This window comes from Salmo trutta, chromosome 34 (genome assembly GCF_901001165.1).
Source record: "Salmo trutta chromosome 34, fSalTru1.1, whole genome shotgun sequence".
NCBI classification, from domain to species: domain Eukaryota; kingdom Metazoa; phylum Chordata; class Actinopteri; order Salmoniformes; family Salmonidae; genus Salmo; species Salmo trutta.
This window is the reverse complement of record NC_042990.1, coordinates 5,644,560-5,666,771: the sequence shown is the minus strand read 5'-3', so window position 1 is coordinate 5,666,771 and position 22,212 is coordinate 5,644,560. Positions and strand designations below refer to the sequence as shown.

At 41.3% G+C, this 22,212-nt stretch overlaps 1 protein-coding gene across 1 annotated transcript in view; it reads right to left on the bottom strand.

The window, feature by feature from the left end:
- LOC115173390 (probable ATP-dependent RNA helicase ddx6) overlaps positions 1-22,212 on the bottom strand; it is a 68,976-nt gene that overhangs the window by 16,435 nt on the left and 30,329 nt on the right. The window lies entirely within an intron of this gene.

Sequence of the window (22,212 nt, the reverse complement as noted above, 5' to 3'; positions counted from 1 at the left end):
GAATAGAATAGCATATTCTGAGTTGTCCTTATAGTGAGGGAAAAAAGTATTTGATCCCTTGATGATTTTGTACGTTTGCCCACTGACAAAGAAATGATCAGTCTATAATTTTAATGGTAGGTTTATTTGAACAGTGAGAGACAGAACAACAGCAAAAAATCCAGAAAAACGCATGTCAAAAATGTTATAAATTGATTTGCATTTTAATGAGGGAAATAAGTATTTGACCCCTCTGCAAAACATGACTTGGTATTTGGTGGCAAAACCCTTGTTGGCAATCACAGAGGTCAGACGTTTCTTGTAGTTGGCCACCAGGTTTGCACAGATCTCAGGAGGGATTTTGTCCCACTCCTCTTTGCAGATCTTCTCCAAGTCATTAAGGTTTTGAGGCTAACGTTTGGCAACTCGAAACCTTCAGCTCCCTCCACAGATTTTCTATGGGATTAAGGTCTGGAGACTGGCTAGGCCACTCCAGGACCTTAATGTGCTTCTTCTTGAGCCACTCCTTTGTTGCCGTGGCCATGTGTTTTGGGTCATTGTCATGCTGGAATACCCATCCACGACCCATTTTCAATGTCCTGGCTGGGGGAAGGAGGTTCTCACCCAAGATTTGACAGTACATGGCCCCATCCATCATCCCTTTGATGCAGTGAAGTTGTCCTGTCCCCTTAGCAGAAAAACACCCCCAAAGCATAATGTTTCCACCTCCATGTTTGACGGTGGGGATGTGGTTCTTGGGGTCATAGGCAGCATTCCTCCTCCTCCGAACACGACGAGATGAGTTGATGCCAAAGAGCTCCATTTTGGTCTCATCTGACCACAACACTTTCACACAGTTGTCCTCTGAATCATTCAGATGTTCATTGGCAAACTTCAGACGGGCATATATATGTGCTTTCTTGAGCAGGGGGACCTTGCGGGCGCTGCAGGATTTCAATCCTTCACGGCGTAGTGTGTTACCAATTGTTTTCTTGGTGACTATGGTCCCAGCTGCCTTGAGATCATTGACAAAATTCTCCCGTGTAGTTCTGGGCTGATTCCTCACCATTCTCATGATCATTGCAACTCCACGAGGTGAGATCTTGCATGGAGCCCCAGGCTGTGGGAGATTGACAGTTCTTTTGGGTTTCTTCCATTTGCGAATAATCGCACCAACTGTTGTCACCTTCTCATCAAGCTGCTTGGCGATGGTCTTGTAGCCCATTCCAGCCTTGTGTAGGTCTACAATCTTGTCCCTGACATCCTTGGAGAGCTCTTTGGTCTTGGCCATGGTGGAGAGTTTGGAATCTGATTGATTGCTTCTGTGGACAGGTGTCTTTTATACAGGTAACAAACTAAGATTAGGAGCACTCCCTTTAAGAGTTTGCTCCTAATCTCAGCTCTTTACTTGTATAAAAGACACCTGGGAGCCAGAAATGTTTCTGATTGAGTGTGGGTCAAATATTTATTTCCCTCATTAAAATGCAAATCAATTTATAACATTTTTAACATGCGTTTTTCTGGATTTTTTTGTTGTTATTCTGTCTCTCACTGTTCAAATAAACCTACCATTAAAATTATAGACTGATAATTTCTTTGTCAGTGTGCAAACGTACAAAATCAGCAGGGGATCAAATACTTTTTTCCCTCACTGTATCTGTATCCTCATCCTCCTTCAGTAACTCTGTTATGTCTAGTTCTATATCTGTATCCTCCTTCAGAAACTCTGTTATGTCTGGTTCTAGATCTGTATCCTCCTTCAGTAACTCTGTTATGTCTGGTTCTAGATCGGTATCCTCCTTCAGTAACTATGTGATGTCTGGGTCTATATCCTCATCCTCCTTCAGTAACTCTGTTATGTCTGGTTCTATATCCTCATCCTCATCCTCCTTCAGAAACTCTGTGATGTCTGGGTCTATATCCTCATCCTCCTTCAGAAACTCTGCTATGTCTGGGTCTTTATCCTCATCCTCCTTCAGTAACTCTGCTATGTCTGGGTCTTTATCCTCATCCTCCTTCAGAAACTCTGCTATGTCTGGTTCTAGATCGGTATCCTCCTTCAGTAACTCTGCTATGTCTGGGTCTTTATCCTCATCCTCCTTCAGTAACTCTGTTATGTCTGGGTCTTTATCCTCATCCTCCTTCAGTAACTCTGCTATGTCTGGGTCTTTATCCTCATCCTCCTTCAGTAACTATGTGATGTCTGGGTCTATATCTGTATCCTCCTTCAGTAACTCTGTTAGGTCTGGTTCTATATCTGTATCCTCCTTCAGTAACTATGTGATGTCTGGGTCTATATCCTCATCCTCCTTCAGTAACTCTGCTATGTCTGGGTCTATATCTGTATCCTCCTTCAGTAACTCTTATGTCTGGTTCTATATCCTCATCCTCCTTCAGTAACTCTTATGTCTGGGTCTATATCTGTATCCTCCTTCAGTAACTCTGCTATGTCTGGGTCTATATCTGTATCCTCCTTCAGTAACTCTTATGTCTGGTTCTATATCCTCATCCTCCTTCAGTAACTCTTATGTCTGGTTCTATATCTGTATCCTCCTTCAGTAACTCTGTTATGTCTGGGTCTTTATCTGTATCCTCCTTCAGTAACTCTGTTATGTCTGGTTCTATATCTGTATCCTCCTTCAGTAACTATGTGATGTCTGGGTCTATATCCTCATCCTCCTTCAGTAACTCTGTTATGTCTGGTTCTATATCGTCATCCTCCTTCAGTAACTCTGTTATGTCTGGGTCTATATCTGTATCCTCCTTCAGTAACTCTGTTAGGTCTGGTTCTATATCTGTATCCTCCTTCAGTAACTATGTGATGTCTGGGTCTATATCCTCATCCTCCTTCAGTAACTCTGTTATGTCTGGTTCTATATCCTCATCCTCCTTCAGAAACTCTGCTATGTCTGGGTCTTTATCCTCATCCTCCTTCAGTAACTCTGCTATGTCTGGGTCTATATCTGTATCCTCCTTCAGTAACTCTGTTATGTCTGGGTCTATATCTGTATCCTCCTTCAGTAACTCTGTTATGTCTGGGTCTTTATCTGTATCCTCCTTCAGTTACTCTGTTATGTCTGGTTCTATATCTGTATCCTCCTTCAGTAACTCTGTTAGGTCTGGTTCTATATCTGTATCCTCCTTCAGTAACTCTGTTAGGTCTGGTTCTATATCTGCGTCCTCCTCCTCCTCCTTCAGTAACTCTGTTATGTCTGGGTCTATATCTGTATCCTCCTTCAGTAACTCTGTTATGTCTGGGTCTATATCTGTATCCTCCTTCAGAAACTCTGTTATCTCTGGTTCTATATCTGCGTCCTCCTCCTCCTCCTTCAGTAACTCTGTTATGTCTGGGTCTTTATCTGTATCCTCCTTCAGTTACTCTGTTATGTCTGGTTCTATATCGTCATCCTCCTTCAGTAACTCTGTTATGTCTGGGTCTATATCTGTATCCTCCTTCAGTAACTCTGTTAGGTCTGGTTCTATATCTGTATCCTCCTTCAGTAACTATGTGATGTCTGGGTCTATATCCTCATCCTCCTTCAGTAACTCTGTTATGTCTGGTTCTATATCCTCATCCTCCTTCAGAAACTCTGCTATGTCTGGGTCTATATCTGTATCCTCCTTCAGTAACTCTGTTATGTCTGGGTCTATATCTGTATCCTCCTTCAGTAACTCTGTTATGTCTGGGTCTTTATCTGTATCCTCCTTCAGTTACTCTGTTATGTCTGGTTCTATATCTGTATCCTCCTTCAGTAACTCTGTTAGGTCTGGTTCTATATCTGTATCCTCCTTCAGTAACTCTGTTAGGTCTGGTTCTATATCTGCGTCCTCCTCCTCCTCCTTCAGTAACTCTGTTATGTCTGGGTCTATATCTGTATCCTCCTTCAGTAACTCTGTTATGTCTGGGTCTATATCTGTATCCTCCTTCAGAAACTCTGTTATCTCTGGTTCTATATCTGCGTCCTCCTCCTCCTCCTTCAGTAACTCTGTTATGTCTGGGTCTTTATCTGTATCCTCCTTCAGTTACTCTGTTATGTCTGGTTCTATATCTGTATCCTCCTTCAGTAACTCTGTTATGTCTGGTTCTAGATCTGTATCCTCCTTCAGTAACTCTGTTATGTCTGGGTCTATTTCTGTATCCTCCTTCAGAAACTCTGTTATCTCTGGTTCTATATCTGCGTCCTCCTCCTCCTTCAGTAACTCTGTTATGTCTGGTTCTATATCTGTATCATCATCCTCCTTCAGAAACTCTTATGTCTGGGTCTATATCTGTATCCTCCTTCAGTAAACTCTGCTATGTCTGGGTATTTATCTGTATCTTCCTTCAGTAAACTCTGTTATGTCTGGTTCTATATCTGTATCATCCTTCAGTAACTCTGTTATGTCTGGTTCTATATCTGCGTATGCTCTTCTAATCTTTGCAGCACTCTCTACTGACTGTAGCTCTCTCTGAATCACTGCAACTAAAGTGGGGGGGAACGTACTTATGTCTGTCGACATTACAGTCATAACTGCATATCTAAATATCAGCATGTTACCTTTTGTAAATATTAGCATATGAGCATGTATTTACTTCATGCAAAGCTAATTTCTCACATATCACATTAGGCTACAGCCCTTTGACACTGTAGGCCTATGTGACAGTCTCATAGTATAGTTATGTTTTCCTATTTCACTTTTAATACATTTGCTGGAGCAAGGAAATAATTATTATTTATACACAGCAAGTCACTTGACAATAATGGGCTACTCTCCCTTTTTATTTTACCTGTCATTTTCCTGTCATGTCGCAGGAATCCCTGGGACTTTGCTTATTTTCTTTAGAGTTGCATAACCAAGTCCAAGTTTGTGGGCTAGAAGAACCATCCTCACATTTATATCAAATGCCACATCTCCCCTGGAGCACTCCTGCAGCCTGGAGGAAGAGTAAACACTCCTCCTAAATTCATCACGATCACCTTCACAGTCTGCACATTCTACCATGACAGAATTACAGAATCACTGGTTGGTGGGGTCTACGGTGATTTTCAGTCCAATGTTGAGACACTTAAGGTAAATTAAATCATGTACAAATTGGTTTATTTGTGACGTGGAATAAAAGCCACTTTTGGCTGTCTGCTGTCTGGATGATCGCTGCTAGTTGTTATCTTAATCTCAACTAATTTGCGTCTCGACATGCTGCTGCCGGCTACCTCCTTTTCCTCCTCTACTTGTACTGCCACTGCCTCGATCGGCTGATCAGACACATTTTTCTTTCATTCACTGCTTTTTTCACATTGGCTGACTATTTCTATTCACATACTGTAGGTATAATTCTTCAAGATTTTCTAATTTTGTCTCTCTTTCGTGGATTCTTTGTGGGAGATATTTTCAAACAAGGAAAATGCGTTTGACAGAAATGCCTTCTTGAACATGTGAACTTTCATGTGCCTTAATAACAAGCTTGTATGCCATCTGTAAATACAAATAAAATTGTGAAATTACGAGCCTAGTTGGTTTAGCCACAGAAAAGACAGCGGCAGGTAGCCTAGTGGTTAGAGCATTGGGCCAGTAACCGAAAGGTTGCTGGATTGAATCCCCAAGCTGACAAGGTAAAAATCTCTTGTTCTGCCCCTGAACAAGGCAGTTAACCCACTGTTCCCCGGGAGGCCGTCATTGTAAATAAGAATTTGTTCTTAACCTGTTAGGGCTAGGGGGCAGTATTTACACAGCCGGAAAAAAAAACGTACCCTATTTAATCTGGTTACTACTCCTACCCAGTAACTAGAATATGCATATAATTATTGGCTTTGGATAGAAAACACCCTAACGTTTCTAAAACTGTTTGAATGGTGTCTGTGAGTATAACAGAACTCATATGGCAGGCAAAAACCTGAGAAGATTCCTTAAAGGAAGTGCCCTCTGACAATATCTTGTTCTTCTTGTCTCTGTTTATTGAAGACTGAGGATCTTTGCTGTAACGTGACACTTCCTACAGCTCTCATAGGCTCTCAGAGCCCGGGAAAAAGCTGAATGATGTCATTCCAGCCCCAGGCTGAAACACATTTGCGCTTTTGGCAAGTGGACGATAAAAGGATAATGGGCTTAGGCGCGTGCACGAGTCGATCCCGTGCTTTATTTTCTTTCGTCTATTTACCTAAACGCAGATTCCCGGTCGGAATATTATCGCTTTTTTACGAGAAAAATGGCATAAAAATTGATTTTAAACAGCGGTTGACATGCTTCGAAGTACGGTAATGGAATATTTAGAATTTTTTTGTCACGAAACGCGTCATACTCGTAACCCTTATTTACCACTCGGATAGTGTCTTGAACGCACGAACAAAACGCCGCTGTTTGAACATAACTATGGATTATTTGGGACCAAACCAACATTTGTTATTGAAGTAGAAGTCCTGGGAGTGCATTCTGACGAAGAACACCAAAGGTAATCAAACTTTTCTAATAGTAAATCGGAGTTTGGTGAAGGCTAAACTTGCTGGGTGTCTAAATAGCTAGCCCTGTGATGCCGGGCTATCTACTTAGAATATTGCAAAATGTGCTTTCACCAAAAAGCTATTTTAAAATCGGACATATCGAGTGCAAAGAGGAGTTCTGTATCTATAATTCTTAAAATAATTGTTATGCTTTTTGTGAACGTTTATCGTGAGTAATTTAGTAAATTGTTAGTAAATTCGCCGGAAGTTTGCGGGGGGTATGCTAATGTAAAAAGCTGGTTTATGATATAAATATGAACTTGATTGAACAAAACATGCATGTATTGTATAACATAATGTCCTAGGTGTGTCATCTGATGAAGATCATCAAAGGTTAGTGCTGCATTTAGCTGTGGTTTGGGTTTTTGTGACATTATATGCTAGCTTGAAAAATGGGTGTCTGATTATTTCTGGCTGGGTACTCTGCTGACATAATCTAATGTTTTGCTTTCGTTGTAAAGCCTTTTTGAAATCGGACAGTGTGGTTAGATTAACGAGAGTCTTGTCTTTAAAATGCTGTAAAATAGTCATACGTTTGAGAAATTGCAGTAATAGCATTTCTAAGGTATTTGAATAACGCGCCACAGGATTCCACTGGCTGTTACGTAGGTGGGACGATTTGGTGCCACCTACCCTCGAGAGGTTAACTGACTTGCCTAGTTAAATAAACGTTACATTTTATTAAAAAATAAAACCATCCCGCTAGCCATGATTGGCTGAGATAATGAGTGGGCTAGACATGCCGAGATATGAGTTTGGATTGGTCTGCCATATAGCATGCTTCTGTCTATTTGAGCTGGTCAGTATGTGTAGGTAATCCTGTCTAAAGCTGCTTTTTTTATGTATCGTGTAGTAAAACGGATGCTCACCACTTTCTGGAGGACCGTGTTTTGAAATCAGTGAATTCGAGTATGATAGCTAAGGAGAAAACAACAGTCTCCGGATTACATCTTCAAACTAAGGGCAACCATGGCATCCGACAGGAAACGCGTCCACCCATGAATGATGTATACAGGTAAGATAGTCGAGCCAGCTACATTTTCAAATATTACACGTTTCTAATTGTGACAGGTGGTGGTTCAATTTCAAGTTAAAATGTGCTGTTAGCTGGCTGGCTCGCTAGCTAACGTTACGTGTATGATCTTATTATTCGTATCTCAGAGCCATTTGCTTGGCGAGTTATAGCCTAATGTTAGCTAGCTAACATTGAACCTGGTTGTTTAGCTACATGCAGATTCATGCAGGCTAGTAACTTCATGAGTTGGGATTACGGATCATTGTTTACCTAGCTAGCTAGCTACATGTCTGAAGAAAAGACTCCACTATGCAAGTAACCACTTCAGGTGCGTTTGTAAATTCAGTCTGGCCATCTACCGTAATTTCCGGACTATTAACCTGTTGGGGGTAGGGGGCAGTATTTACACGGCCGGATAAAAAACGTACCCGATTTAATCTGGTTATTACTACTGCCCAGAAACTAGAATATGCATATAATTATTGGCTTTGGATAGAAAACACCCTAAAGTTTCTAAAACTGTTTGAATGGTGTCTGAGTATAACAGAACTCATATGGCAGGCAAAAACCTGAGAAGATTCCTTACAGGAAGTGGCCTGTCTGACCATTCCTTGAGCTTCTTGACTCTGTTTATTGAAGACTGAGGATCTTTGCTGTAACGTGACACTTCCTACGGCTCCCATAGGCTCTCAGAAGGCGGGAAAAAGCTGAATGATGTAATTCCAGCCCCAGGCTGAAACACATTAGCGCTTTTGGCAAGTGCTCTATCAGAGGACAATGGGCTGAGGCGCATGCACGAGTCGACCCCATGTTTTATTTTCTTTCGTCTGTGAACCTAAACACGCTTTCCCGGTCGGAATATTATCGCTTTTTTACGAGAAAAATAGCATAAAAATTGATTTTAAACAGCGGTTGACATGCTTCGAAGTACGGTAATGGAATATTTAGAATTTTTTTGTCACGAAATGCGTCGTGCTCGTCACCCTTCTTTACCATTCGGATAGTGTCTTGAACGCACGAACAAAACGCCGCTATTTGGATATAACTATGGATTATTTGGGACCAAACCAACATTTGTTATTGAAGTAGAAGTCCTGGGAGTGCATTCTGACGAAGAACATCAAAGGTATTAACATTTTTCTTATAGTAAATCTGACTTTGGTGAGTGCTAAACTTGCTGGGTGTCTAAATAGCTAGCCCTGTGATGCCGGGCTATCTACTTAGAATATTGCAAAGTGTGCTTTCACCGAAAAGCTATTTTAAAATCGGACATATCGAGTGCATAGAGGAGTTCTGTATCTTTAATTCTTAAAATAATTGTTATGCTTTTTGTGAACGTTTATCGTGAGTAATTTAGTAAATTTTTAGTAAATTCACCGGAAGTTTGCGGGGGGTATGCTAGTTCTGAACGTCACATGCTAATGTAAAAAGCTGGTTTTTGATATAAATATGAACTTGATTGAACAAAACATGCATGTATTGTATAACATAATGTCCTAGGTGTGTCATCTGATGAAGATCATCAAAAGGTTAGTGCTGCATTTAGCTGTCTTCTGGATTTTTGTGACATTATATGCTAGCTTGAAAAATGGGTGTCTGATTATTTCTGGCTGGGTACTCTGCTGACATAATCTAATGTTTTGCTTTCGTTGTAAAGCCTTTTTCAAATCGGACAGTGTGGTTAGATTAACGAGAGTCTTGTCTTTAAAATGGTGTAAAATAGTCATATGTTTGAGAAATTGAAGTAATAGCATTTCTAAGGTATTTGAATAACGCGCCACAGGATTCCACTGGCTGTTACGTAGGTGGGACGATTTCATCCCGCCGACCCTAGAGAGGTTAAGCGCACCTGAATATAAGCCGCACCCACTGATTTTTTTTGATTTTTTAAATTTTGAACATAAATAAGCCGCACATGTCCATAAGCCGCAGGTGCCTACCGGTACATTGAAACAAATTAACTTTACACAGGCTTTAACGAAACACGGCTTGTAACAAAAATAAATAGGCTTTAACGAAACATGGCTTGTAACAAAAATAAATAGGCTTTAACGAAACACGGCTTGTAACAAAAAATAAAAAATTAGCAGTAAGCTTTAGAGTCAATTCCTCACGCCGCTGTTTCCAACATCTTATCATCAACTCATTAAGACCAAGCTCCCGTGCAGCAGCTCTATTTCCTTTTCCAACAGCCAGATCAATCGCCTTCAACTTGAAAGCTGCATCATATGCATTTCTCCGTGTCTTTGCCATGATGAGGGTGACAAAATGACTACCGTAATCAGAATGATGGGAAGTTTGAGAGCGCTCGATTTAATCTAAACAGTTAACAAAAAAGTTGTTTGACCGTAACCCGTTCGGCAATTTCATTGGTTAATGAAAGCTTCATGCCGCCAAAAAACTGAGCACATCACAGAATGTTTTTTTTTTTTTTTTAAATTGAAAGCGGGAAAAATCCATATATTAGCCGCGTCATTGTTTAAAAGCAGAATGACTTACTTTCCCATTGTTCCTCAACTGTAGTATATGATATACCATTTTGTAGCTCTGAGTCTCTACTTTTATCCAATGTAAAAAACACAATTTCAAATTTTTATACTTAAAACCTCGAGACTCTCATCCCGTTAGCGGGATCATTTTCCAGCGAAAAACTCCTAGCGACATTAGCATAACGAAATTCAATATTTATTTTTTTTCAAATATAGGACTGTCTCATATCGTTTTATAGATACACCTCTCTTGAATCGACCCTCGTTGTCCGATTTCAAAAAGGTTTTACAGGAAAAGCACAATATTAGATTATGTTAGAGGAGTACATGGTAAAAGTAGCATCATATGAATTTTCCGACCAGGCACATGCATCACATATAACCAAAAAACAGCTAAATGCAGCACTAACCTTTTACAAACTTCATCAGATGACACACCTAGGACATCATGTTACACACAGCATGCAATCTTTTGTTCAATAAAGGTCATATTTCTATATAAAAACAGCATTTTACATCGGCACCTGACGTTGACTAACTATTTTTTCATAAAATGCGTCCCGGGAAACAGTGCTACAATTTTATAAATTACTATTCGAAAACGATTTTTTTTTTTTTATATTGTCAATCTAAGATTTATAGATGAATATCTCTTGAAAACACCCGTCATAACAGATTTTAAATTAACTTTACAGGGTAATCACACTTTGAGATAAAAGGGGATGCGATACTCAGAAAATGAGCTAGAAAGCCTAGCTCGTCGCCATCTTGGAACAATCGCACATCACATCTGATCTTGTATAATATTGCCAATAATCCCTCACCTTTAGTTGTCTTCATCAGAAAGCACTTCCAGGAATCCCAGGTCCACGACAAATGTATTTTCGGTCGAAAAAGTCCATCCTTTATGTTCCATTAGCTTGCTGTTGTTAGCGCGTCCTAAGGCTGTAACCAAATGTTGATCCGTGCGCGGCACTTGGCTAACGAAAAATGACTATTTTCCCTTCGTTAGGTTCGTTCAAACATGTCAAACGTTGTATAACATTAATCTTCAGGGCCTGTTTCAACAAGAGAGCCAATCAGATTCGAGTGGGACGATTTCATTGTGTTTCAAAACGTTTCCAAAGGTGGGGGCAGACACGGCCGCCGACGTCACAATGCTGATGGCCCTCCTACTGTGACCAATTGCCACATCGTCTCCTGCACTGAGTTTCGACAGCAGAAGCTTCAAAACACTTTGTAAAGACTGGGGACATCTAGTGGATGCACTGGAAAGTGCTCAATTATCATTTTTTCACGTTGTGAATTACAGGGAAGGCTGTGAAGTCGAGTCCACAATTCAGAATCCCACTTCCTGGTTCAATCGGTCTCGGGGTTTTGACTGCCATTCGAGTTCTGTTATACTCACAGACACCATTCAAACAGTTTCAGAAACTTTAGGGTGTTTTCTATCCATATAAAATAAGTATATGCATGTCCTAGCTTCTGAGTTTGATTAGTAGGCCGTTGAAAATGGGAACGAATTTTTTCCAAAATGCGCTGTGGCGCCCCCAGTGGTAGGATATACGCAAGAGGTTAAGACCGATTTGAGCCAGTCGGCCACATATGATTCAACATGGACAGTTTTAAAAATAGTTCTACATGAAACATGCTACCAAGAAATAAATGTATGGTAGGTATAGTTGACTGAGTTGGAGTATACATTATGCCGATTTATGTGTACATCTTATGAAAGTATGGAAGTTATAGTTGCAAATATCCCAAAATCTGAAAATTGACAGATGTTACAAAATTGTGATTTTGCTTCCACGTAGCATGTTTTAGTTTCCTTTACAATAAATTGGATTAGTTAGGCCTTTAGAATATTGCAAAACATATCCTTGAGTCAGCCTGCCCATCGAAACTACACCGAATTTATACCGAAACTAATTTCACACATAAGAGTTAGCCTATAGACAAGATTAAATTGACAATCTGATGAGTGACAATAGTATTAGTTGTCAAATTGAACATTGAGAGATACAGGGAAAGGAGCATCACTTTATCAAATCCTCCTTCAGGTCACATGCAGGTAAACATTTTGATTTCTATACATTATCAGAAAGAGCACATTCTGCAGTGTCTATAACAATCACCTTTGTCAAATAACTCAACATTCAAGATCTATTTCCAAATGTAACTTTTCCCAAGAATATCCATGCTGTTCATGCATTCAGTGCAGCAGTATTGCTCTGGCAACTAAGCAAAAACTAGTAACAAAATAAAAATATGTTCATCAATGGCTGAATGGCCGATAGAAATTGACAATAGTGCATTTGACTTCAATTAACTGAATGGTGAGGGTGAAGAGAGTGATTGAATTTGATTGATCTGAATGGCGAGGGTGAAGATTGAATTTAGAAGAATAGTGTAATGAAGAATGGGTCTATTTATTTTATTATGAAAGGCTGGAAATGGTATATAATCTCCCTATAAGAGAGTCAAATCAGACACAGAGTACAACATACAACTTGTGTAGTTCACAATGGCAAGCCGAACTAAAACAGTGACACACAACGCAGAAGAGCTCAGTTTTGACGTTTTGAAAAGTTTGTTGTTTTGAAAGTGTATTGGAAAGTTCTTAGTAGCTAGCAAACTTTTTTGTTTGGATCCCTCGATGCAGTTGGCATCAGTTTCTGGGACTGCTAGCCTCTGTCCAGTGATCCTGCAGACCAAGGACAGGTCTGAGGAGCTATTTGGCGTTGCAGCTAGCCGCATATCAAGCTAGCGGGGTTTTCTTGAGGGCTTGAACGCAGCCAGCGACGAGGTTAGCCATTGTGGCTGGGACTGCAGATTGTCCCGGCTTTGTGCCTGTCTCGATCCCTGTTGTTTCAATCTTCCCTGTGACCTGCCCTGTCTGGAACGGCGAGGAGTAACAGCGTAACCTACGTTGCTAGCTACCATGACAAAGACCAAAGCCGGCGGGAGTACCGTTGAGAACAGTGGTGTCTATCACACGTGAAGGTAATTTTTAAACGAACAAACATACTTCTACAAGTAGTTGTTAAAACAAGAAAATAGCTTCAAGTGTTTTGTCAAAATACCGGTGGAATCAACTAATAAAAGAATGGACAACCTGACCAGAGAGGTCCAGGACCTGAAGAACAGTTTGCAGTTCTCCCAGGGTCAGCTCGATGAGTTGAAACAGGAGAATGGCAAGATGACAGCAATCTGTAAGTCATTGAGAGAGGACATCAGCCCTGTGTGTGAAATCAATGGTAAAAAACGATGGACAATCAAGGCGGAACAACATGGTTGTGGACGGAATTGCAGAATCTCCACGAGACCTAGACAGAGTCTGAGGACAAAGTGAGGAAAATGATCTCTGATAAATTGAAGATGGACCACAGGAAGATTGAGGTGGACCACGCCACCAGGACTGGAAAACCCACCACCGGCCCAGGTGACATGACCAGGCTGATAGTGGTCAAGTTCCTGACAACAAGGCTCATTGTCCACCCTCCCTCCCTCCCAGTAGCCTGGAGGGGATGAGAGGAAAGCCTATGGGTTTGTAGCTTCAACCCCGCAGCACACACACACACATACACACACACACACACACACACACCAAATGATTAATGGACTGTTGAATGAATATTTTTTTCTCTTGCTTTGTTTGCTCTTTTCAGTATTATGTCTATCTCTGATAAGCTACCCAGGAAAGGGCTGAAAATAGCCCATATTACTATAAGTAGCCTTAGAAATAAGGTTCATGAAATCAATAACTAGCTAACATCAGACAACAAACATATTAGCCATTTCTGAGACTCATTTGATGATATATCCTTGTATTGCTACTGCTGTAACATCTATAGAAGACAAATGCTTATGTGTGTGTATATATAATATATATATATATATATATATATATATATATATATAAACAAACAGAGCCATATTCCTGTAATGCTTAGAGAAGATCTTATGTCAAGTGTTATTGAAGTGCTGTGGTTGAAGGTTTACGTGGCACATCTAAAGACTTTTCTTTTGGGGAGTTGCTATACGCCACCAAGTGGTAACAGTCAGTATCTAAATAATGTGTGTGAAACGCTTCACAGCATATGTGATGTAAACAGAGAGATCTACTTTCTTGGGGACCTGAATATTGACTGGTTTTCATCAAGATGTCTGCTCAAGAGGATGCTTTTTACTGTAACCAGTGTTTACAAACACTTCAGGACAAGATCATCAACATGTTTACAGATACTGTAGAACTTTGTGCTAAAGCTGTATTCGTAAACATTGTTCACAATATGTGCAGTTTTCACAATATAGTGGCTATATGCAGGAAAACCAAAATTCTAACAGCTGTGCCTAAAATAGTATATAAGACATCCTAAAAAAGAAGGGCACTCAACATGTACTGCACTGACACAAATGAATGACGATTGGTTGAAAGAAATTGATAAGAAGATTGTGGGAGCTGTACTGTTAGATTTCAGTGCAGCCCTTGATATTATTGACCATAAGCGGTTGTTGAAATAAAATACAGTTTACATACACCTTAGCCAAATACATTTAAACTCAGTTTTTCACAATTCCTCAAATTTAATCCTAGTAAAAATTTGCCGTCTTAGGTCAGTTAGGATCACCACTTTATTTTAAGAATGTGAAATGTTATTTCAGCTTTTATTTCTTTCATCACATTCCCAATGGGTCAGAAGTTTACATACACTCAATTAGTATTTGGTAGTATTGCCTTTCAATTAACTTGGGTCAAACGTTTTGGGTAGCCTTCTACAAGCTTCCCACAATAAGTTGGGTGAATTTTGGCCCATTCCTCCTGACCGAGCTGGTGATACTGAGTCAGGTTTGTAGGCCTCCTTGCTTGCACACGCTGTTTCAGTTCAGCCCACACATTTTCTACAGGATTGAGGTCAGGGCTTTGTGATGGCCACTCCAATACCTTGACTTTGTTGTCCTTAAGCCATTTTGCCACAACTTTGGAAGTATGCTTGGGGTCATTGTCCATTTGGAATACCCATTTTTCGACCAAGCTTTAACTTCCTGACTGATGTCTTGAGATGTTGCTCAATATATCCACATAATTTTCCTACCTCATGATGCCACCTATTTTGTGAAGTGCACAGGTCCCTACTACAGCAAAGCACCCCCACCACATGATGCTGCCACCCCCGTGCTTCAAGGTTGGGATGGTGTTCTTCAGCTTGCAAGCCTCCCCTTTTTCCTCCAAGCATAATGATGGTCATGATGGCCAAACAGTTCTATTTTTGTTTCATCAGACCAGAGGACATTTCTCTAAAAAGTATGATCTTTGTCCCCATGTGCAGTTGCAAACCATAGTCTGGCTTTTTTATGGCGGTTTTGGAGCAGTGGCTTTTTCCTTGCTGAGTGGCCTTTCAGGTTATGTCGATATAGGACTTGTTTTACTGTGGATATAGATACTTTTGTACCGGTTTCCTCCAGCATCTTCACAAGGTCCATTGCTGTTGTTCTGGGATTGATTTGCACTTTTCACACCAAAGTACGTTCATCTCTTGGAGAAAGAACTCGTCTCCTTACTGAGAGGTATAACGGCTGCGTGGTCCCATGGTGTTTATACTTGCATACTATTGTTTGTACAGATGAACGTGGTACCTTCAGGCGTTTGGAAATTGCTCCCAAGAATGAACCAGACTTACGGAGGTCTACAATTGTTTTCTGAGGTCTTGGCTGATTTCTTTTGATTTTCCCATGAGGCACTGAGTTTGAAGGTAGGCCTTGAAATACATCCACAGGTACACCTCCAATTGACTCAAATTATGTAAATTAGCCTATCAGAAGCTTCTAAAGCCATGACATCCTTTTCTGGAATTTTTCAAGCTGTTTAAAGGCACAGTCAACTTAGTGTATGTAAACTTCTGACTCACTAGAATTGTGATACATTGAATTATAAGTGAAATAATCTGTCTGTAAACAATTGTTGGAAAAATGACTTGTGTCATGCACAAAGTAGACATCCTAACCGACTTGCCATAACTATAGTTTGTTAACAAGAAATACATGGAGTGAATGAAAAACAAGTTTTATTGACTCCAACCTAAGTGTATGTAAACTTCCGACTTCAACTGTATGTGTTATGGCTTTTCAACCTCAGCTCTGAATCCACGATATGGCAATCTAATAAAACTGAAAGGGTTTTCTTTAATGGAAGCTTCTCTAATGTCAAACATGTAAAGTGTGGTGTATCGCAGGGCAGCTCTCTAGGCCCTCTACTGTTTTCTATTTTTACCAATGATCTGCCACTGGCATTAAACAAAACATGTGTCCATGTATGCTGATGATTCAAGCAAAAACATCAGCAACCACAGAAAATGAAGTCACTGAAAACCTTAGAGAGTTGCAGTCTGTTTTGGAATGGGTGGCCAGGAATAAACTGGTCCTGAACATCTCTAGAACTAAGCGCATTGTATTTGGTACAAATCATTCCCTAAGTTGTAGACCTCAGCTGAATCTGGTAATGAATGGTGTGGCTGTTGAACAAGTTCAAGAGACTAAATTACTTGGTGTTACCTTAGATTGTAAACTGTCATGGTCAAAACATATAGACTCAATGGTTGTAAAGATGGGGAGAGGTCTGTCTGTAATAAAGCGATGCTCTGTTTGACACCACACTCCAAAAAGCAAGTTCTGCAGGCTCTAGTTTTGTCTAATCTTGATTACTGTCCAGTCGTGTGGTCCAGTGCTGCAAGGAAAGACCTAGTTAAGCTGCAGCTGGCCCAGAACAGAGCAGCAGGTCTTGCTCTTCATTGTAATCAGAGGGCTGATATAAATACTATGCATGCCGGTCTCTTTTGGCTAAGAGTTGAGGAGAGACTGACTGCGTCACTTCTTTTTATAAGAAACATTGTGTTGAAACTCCCAAATTGTTTGCATAGTCAACTTACACAGCTCTGACACACACACACACACACACACACACACACGTGCCCCACCAGACATGCCACCAGGTGTCTTTTCAGTCCCCAAATCCAGAACAAATTCAAGAAAGTGTACAGTATTATATAGAGCCATTATTGCATGGAACTCCGTTCCATCTCATATTGTGCAAATAAACAGCAAACCTGGTAAAAAAAAAAAAAAAAAAAGATAAAGCAACACCTCACGGCAAAACTCCCTCGCCCCTATTTGACTTAGATAGCCTACATATCAATGCATACACACAAGCTAAGTGTGCCTTTTAAAAAAAAATTATGTAGTTCTGTCCTTAAGCTGTTTGTCTATTAATGTTCTGTATTATGTCATGTTTCATGTATTGTGTGGACCCCAGGAAGAGTAGCTGCTTCTTTTGCAACAGCTAAAGAGTTCCTAATAAAATACCCAAAATAACAAAAATGAATGGACTCACTGACAGCATTGCACATGTTGCAGAATTTAGTTGAGTTGGAGTCAGATAAAAACAATCGGATATTGAGCTTGAAATCGACGATGCTGATGAAGAGTCGTCATCTGATTCTGATATTGACTTTGAGGCTCCGCCAATGAAAACTGTGTGCAGTGCAAGCCATTTGTTTGTGGGGATTGCTCACACAAAGCTCCAAGCATAAAGAGAAGACGAAATTGTTTCATGCGTAAAGGCATGGGTATTTGGGCACAATACAGTGTATCTTGTCAAATATATTTCCACAAATATTGCTTTACGCAATTCCTTTACAATTGTTCATGCACTGATGCTTTTGTTAAGGAAAACGGCAAATCATTTCACCTAAGCACCTTGCCATTTATATTATTACATTTTTCATTTCTACTCTGTCAAAAGAAGCTGTAACTGCACTTTTTTAATTACTATGACTATAATTAATGGAATCTACAAATAAAGTTGATGAACTGGACTACAATGTTTTTATTGCATATGCTAAAGTGTACGCCCGGCAAAGTTGGACATTCTCTAGCGGGTACTAATATACAGAAAGGCAGTTCTAGTGTTAAGGTAAGAAAACTTATACAGTACCAGTCAAAAGTTTGGACACAACTACTCATTCAAGGGTTTTTCTTGATTTTTTTTTATACATTGTAGAATAATAGTGAATACATCAAAACTATGAAATAACACGCATAGAATTATGTAGAAACCCCCCAAAAAGTGTTCAATCAAAATGTATTTTTTTATTTGAGATTCTTCAAAGTAGCCACCCTTTGCCTTGACAGCTTTGTACACACTTGGCATTCTCTCAACCAGCTTGATGAGGTAGTCACCTGGAATGCATTTCAATGAACAGGTGTGCCTTGTTAAAAGTTCATTTGTCAAATTTCTTTCCTACTTAATGCGTTTGCGCTGATCAGTTGTGTTGTGATAAGGTAGGGGTGGTATACAGAGGGTAGCCCTATTTGGTAAAAGACCAAGTCCATATTATGGCAAGAACAGCTCAAATAAGCAAAGAGAAATGACAGTCCATCATTACTTTAAGACATGAAGGTCAGTCAATCGGAAAATTTCAAGAACTTCGAAAGTTTCTTCAAGTGCAGTCGCAAAAACCATTAAGCGCTATGATGAAACTGGCTCTTATGAGGGCCACCACAAGAAAAGGATGACCCAGAGTTACCTCTGCTGCAGAGAATAAGTTAATTTCTCTTTGCTTATTTGAGCTGTTCTTGCCAGAATATGGACTTGGTCTTTTACAAAATAGGGCTACCCTCTGTATACCACCCCTACCTAACGCATTAAGGAAAGCAATTCCAAAAATCTACTTTTAAACAAGGCACATCTGTTAATTGAAATGCATTCCAGGTAACTACCCCATGAAGCTGGTTGAAAGAATGCCAAGAGTGTGAAAAGCTGTCATCAAGGCAAAATAATCTCAAATCGAAAAAATATTTTGATTTGTTTAACACTTTCTTGGTTACTACATGATTCCATGTGTGTTATTTCATAGTTTTGATGTCTTCACTATTATTCCACAATGTAGAAAATCTAAAAATAAAGAAAAACCCTTGAATGAGTAGGTGTACAAACGTTAGACTGGTACTGTATGTATGTATGTATGTATGTATGTATGTATGTATGTATGTATGTATGTATGTATGTATGTCTGTATGCATGTATGCATGTATGTATATGCATGTATGTATATGCATGCATGCATGCATGCATGCATGCATATATATATATTTTCTTTAAACAGTGATTTTGGCCTTACTGCTATTAGCCCATAAAAACACATTGAATAACAGCTTCATACATGAATAAACAGTCCCACCAAAAAATCTGAAGGAAGTTTGTTCTATAGTGTTTGTCCTATATCTGAGGAATATAAGATCAGTAGTGTCTGTCCTATATCTGAGGAATATAAGATCAGAAAACTATTACAATTTTGACATGTATTTAACCCCTTATTTCATAAATACAGTGCAGTCGGAAAGTATTCAGCCCCCTTGACTTTTCCCACATTGTTACGTTACAGCCTTATTCTAAAACGGATCAAATAAAAAAACTCAAATCAACACACAATACCCCATAATGACAAAGCGAAAACAGGTTTAGACATTTTTAATTTATAAAAATGTAAATACCTTATTTACATAAGTATTCAGACCCTTTGCTATGAGACTAAATTGAACTCAGGTGCATCCTGTTTCCAATTATCATCCTTGAGAAGTTGAGACAACTTGGAGTCCACCTGTGGTAAATTCAAAAGATTGGACATGTGGAAAAGCACACACACCTGTCTATATACGGTCCCACAGTTGACAGTGCATGTCAGAGCAAAAAACAAGCCTTGCGGTCAAAGGAATTGTCCGAAGAGCTCTGAGATGAGACTGTGTCAAGGCACAGATCCGGGGAAGGGTACAGAAACAATTCTGCAGCATTCAAGTCCCCAAGAACACAGTGGCCTCCATCATTCTTAAATGCAACAAGTTTGGAACCACCAAGAATCTTCCTAGAGCTGGCCGCACAGCCAAACTAAGCAAATCGGGGGAGAAGGGCCATGGTGAGGGAGGTGACCAAGAACCCGATGGTCACTCTGACAGAGCTCCAGAGTTCCTCTGTGGAGATGGGAAAACCTTCCAGAAGGACAACCATCTCTGTAGCACTGCACCAATCAGGCCTTTATGGTAGAATGGCCAGAGGGAAGATACTCCTCAGTAAAAGGCACGACAGCCCACTGAGAGTTTGCCAAAAGGCACCTAAAGGACTCTCAGACCACGAGAAACAAGATTCTCTGGTCTGATGGAACCAAGATTAAACTATTTGGCCTGAATGTCAAGCGTCACGTCTGGAGGTAACATTGCACCATTCCTATGGTGAGGAATGGTGGTGGCAGCAGCATGCTGTGGGGATTTTACTCAGCGGCAGGGACTAGTCAGGATCGAGGGAGATATCCTTGATGGGCCCTACAGTATGGACGTGGTCAGTAGTTGTGGTCAGCAGCTGTGGTTCAATAGTTGTAGTCAGTAGTTGTGGTCAATAGTGGTGTGGTTAATTAGCTGTGGTCAGTAGTTGTGAGGTTGTTGTCAATAGTTGTGGTCAATAGTTGTGTGGTTAATTAGTTGTGGTCGGCAGTTGCGTGCTTGTGGTCAACAGTTTTGGTCAGTAGCGGTCAGCAGTTGTGTGCTTGTGGTAATTAGTTGTTTGGTCAGCCGTGGGTGCGTTCGGCCAGCCGTGGGTGCGGTCGGTCAGCCGTGGGTGCGGTCGGCCAGCCGTGGGTGCGGTCGGCCAGCCGTGGGTGCGGTCGGCCAGCCGTGGGTGCGGTCGGCCAGCCGTGGGTGCGGTCGGCCAGCCGTGGGTGCGGTCGGCCAGCCGTGGGTGCGGTCGGCCAGCCGTGGGTGCGGTCGGCCAGCCGTGGGTGCGGTTTTGCTCAGTATTTTTGTGGTTGCTAACAGTAGTTTGTGGTTTATTATTTGTCAGTAGAGTTCAGTAGTTGTGTAGCAGGTTATTTGGGCCCAACAGTATGGACATGTCAGTACTTGTGTCTTGTGGTCAGTTGTGTGGTTCAGTAGATTTCTGGTTAAGTGGTTCAGTACTTGTGTTGTGGTTAGCAGTGGTGGTCAGCAGCTGTGTGGTTAGTAGTGGTGGTCAGCAGCTGTGTGGTTAGCAGTGGTGTTCAGCAGCTGTGTGGTTAGCAGTGGTGGTCAGCAGCTGTGTGGTTAGCAGTGGTGGTCAGCAGCTGTGTGGTTAGAAGTGGTGGTCAGCAGTTGTGTGGTTGTGGTTAGTAGCTGTGGCCAGCAGCTGTGTGGTTGTGGTTAATAGCGGTGGCCAGCAGCTGTGTGGTTGTGGTTAATAGCGGTGGCCAGCAGCTGTGTGGTTGTGGTTAATAGCGGTGGCCAGCAGCTGTGTGGTTGTGGTTAGTAGCGGTGGCCAGCAGCTGTGTGGTTGTGGTTAGTAGCGGTGGCCAGCAGCTGTGTGGTTGTGGTTAGTAGCGGTGGTCAGCAGCTGTGTGGTTGTGGTTAGTAGCGGTGGTCAGCAGCTGTGTGGTTGTGGTTAGTAGCGGTGGTCAGCAGCTGTGTGGTTGTGGTTAGTAGCGGTGGTCAGCAGCTGTGTGGTTGTGGTTAGTAGCGGTGGTCAGCAGCTGTGTGGTTGTGGTTAGTAGCGGTGGTCAGCAGCTGTGTGGTTGTGGTTAGTAGCGGTGGCCAGCAGCTGTGTGGTTGTGGTTAGTAGCGGTGGTCAGCAGCTGTGTGGTTGTGGTTAGTAGCGGTGGTCAGCAGCTGTGTGGTTGTGGTTAGTAGCGGTGGTCAGCAGCTGTGTGGTTGTGGTTAGTAGCGGTGGTCAGCAGCTGTGTGGTTGTGGTTAGTAGCGGTGGTCAGCAGCTGTGTGGTTGTGGTTAGTAGCGGTGGTCAGCAGCTGTGTGGTTGTGGTTAAGAGCGGTGGTCAGCAGCTGTGTGGTTGTGGTTAGTAGCGGTGGTCAGCAGCTGTGTGGTTGTGGTTAAGAGCGGTGGTCAGCAGCTGTGTGGTTGTGGTTAAGAGCGGTGGTCAGCAGCTGTGTGGTTGTGGTTAAGAGCGGTGGTCAGCAGCTGTGTGGTTGTGGTTAAGAGCGGTGGTCAGCAGCTGTGTGGTTAGCAGTGGTGGTCAGCAGCTGTGTGGTTAGCAGTGGTGGTCAGCAGCAGCTGGTCGGCCAGCCGTGGGTGCGGTCGGCCAGCCGTGGGTGCGGTTTTGCTCAGTATTTTTGTGGTTGCGAATAGTAGTTTGTGGTTTAGTATTTGTCAGTAGAGTTCAGTAGTTGTGTAACAGGTTATTTGGGCTCTACAGTATGGACATGTCAGTACTTGTGTTGTGGTT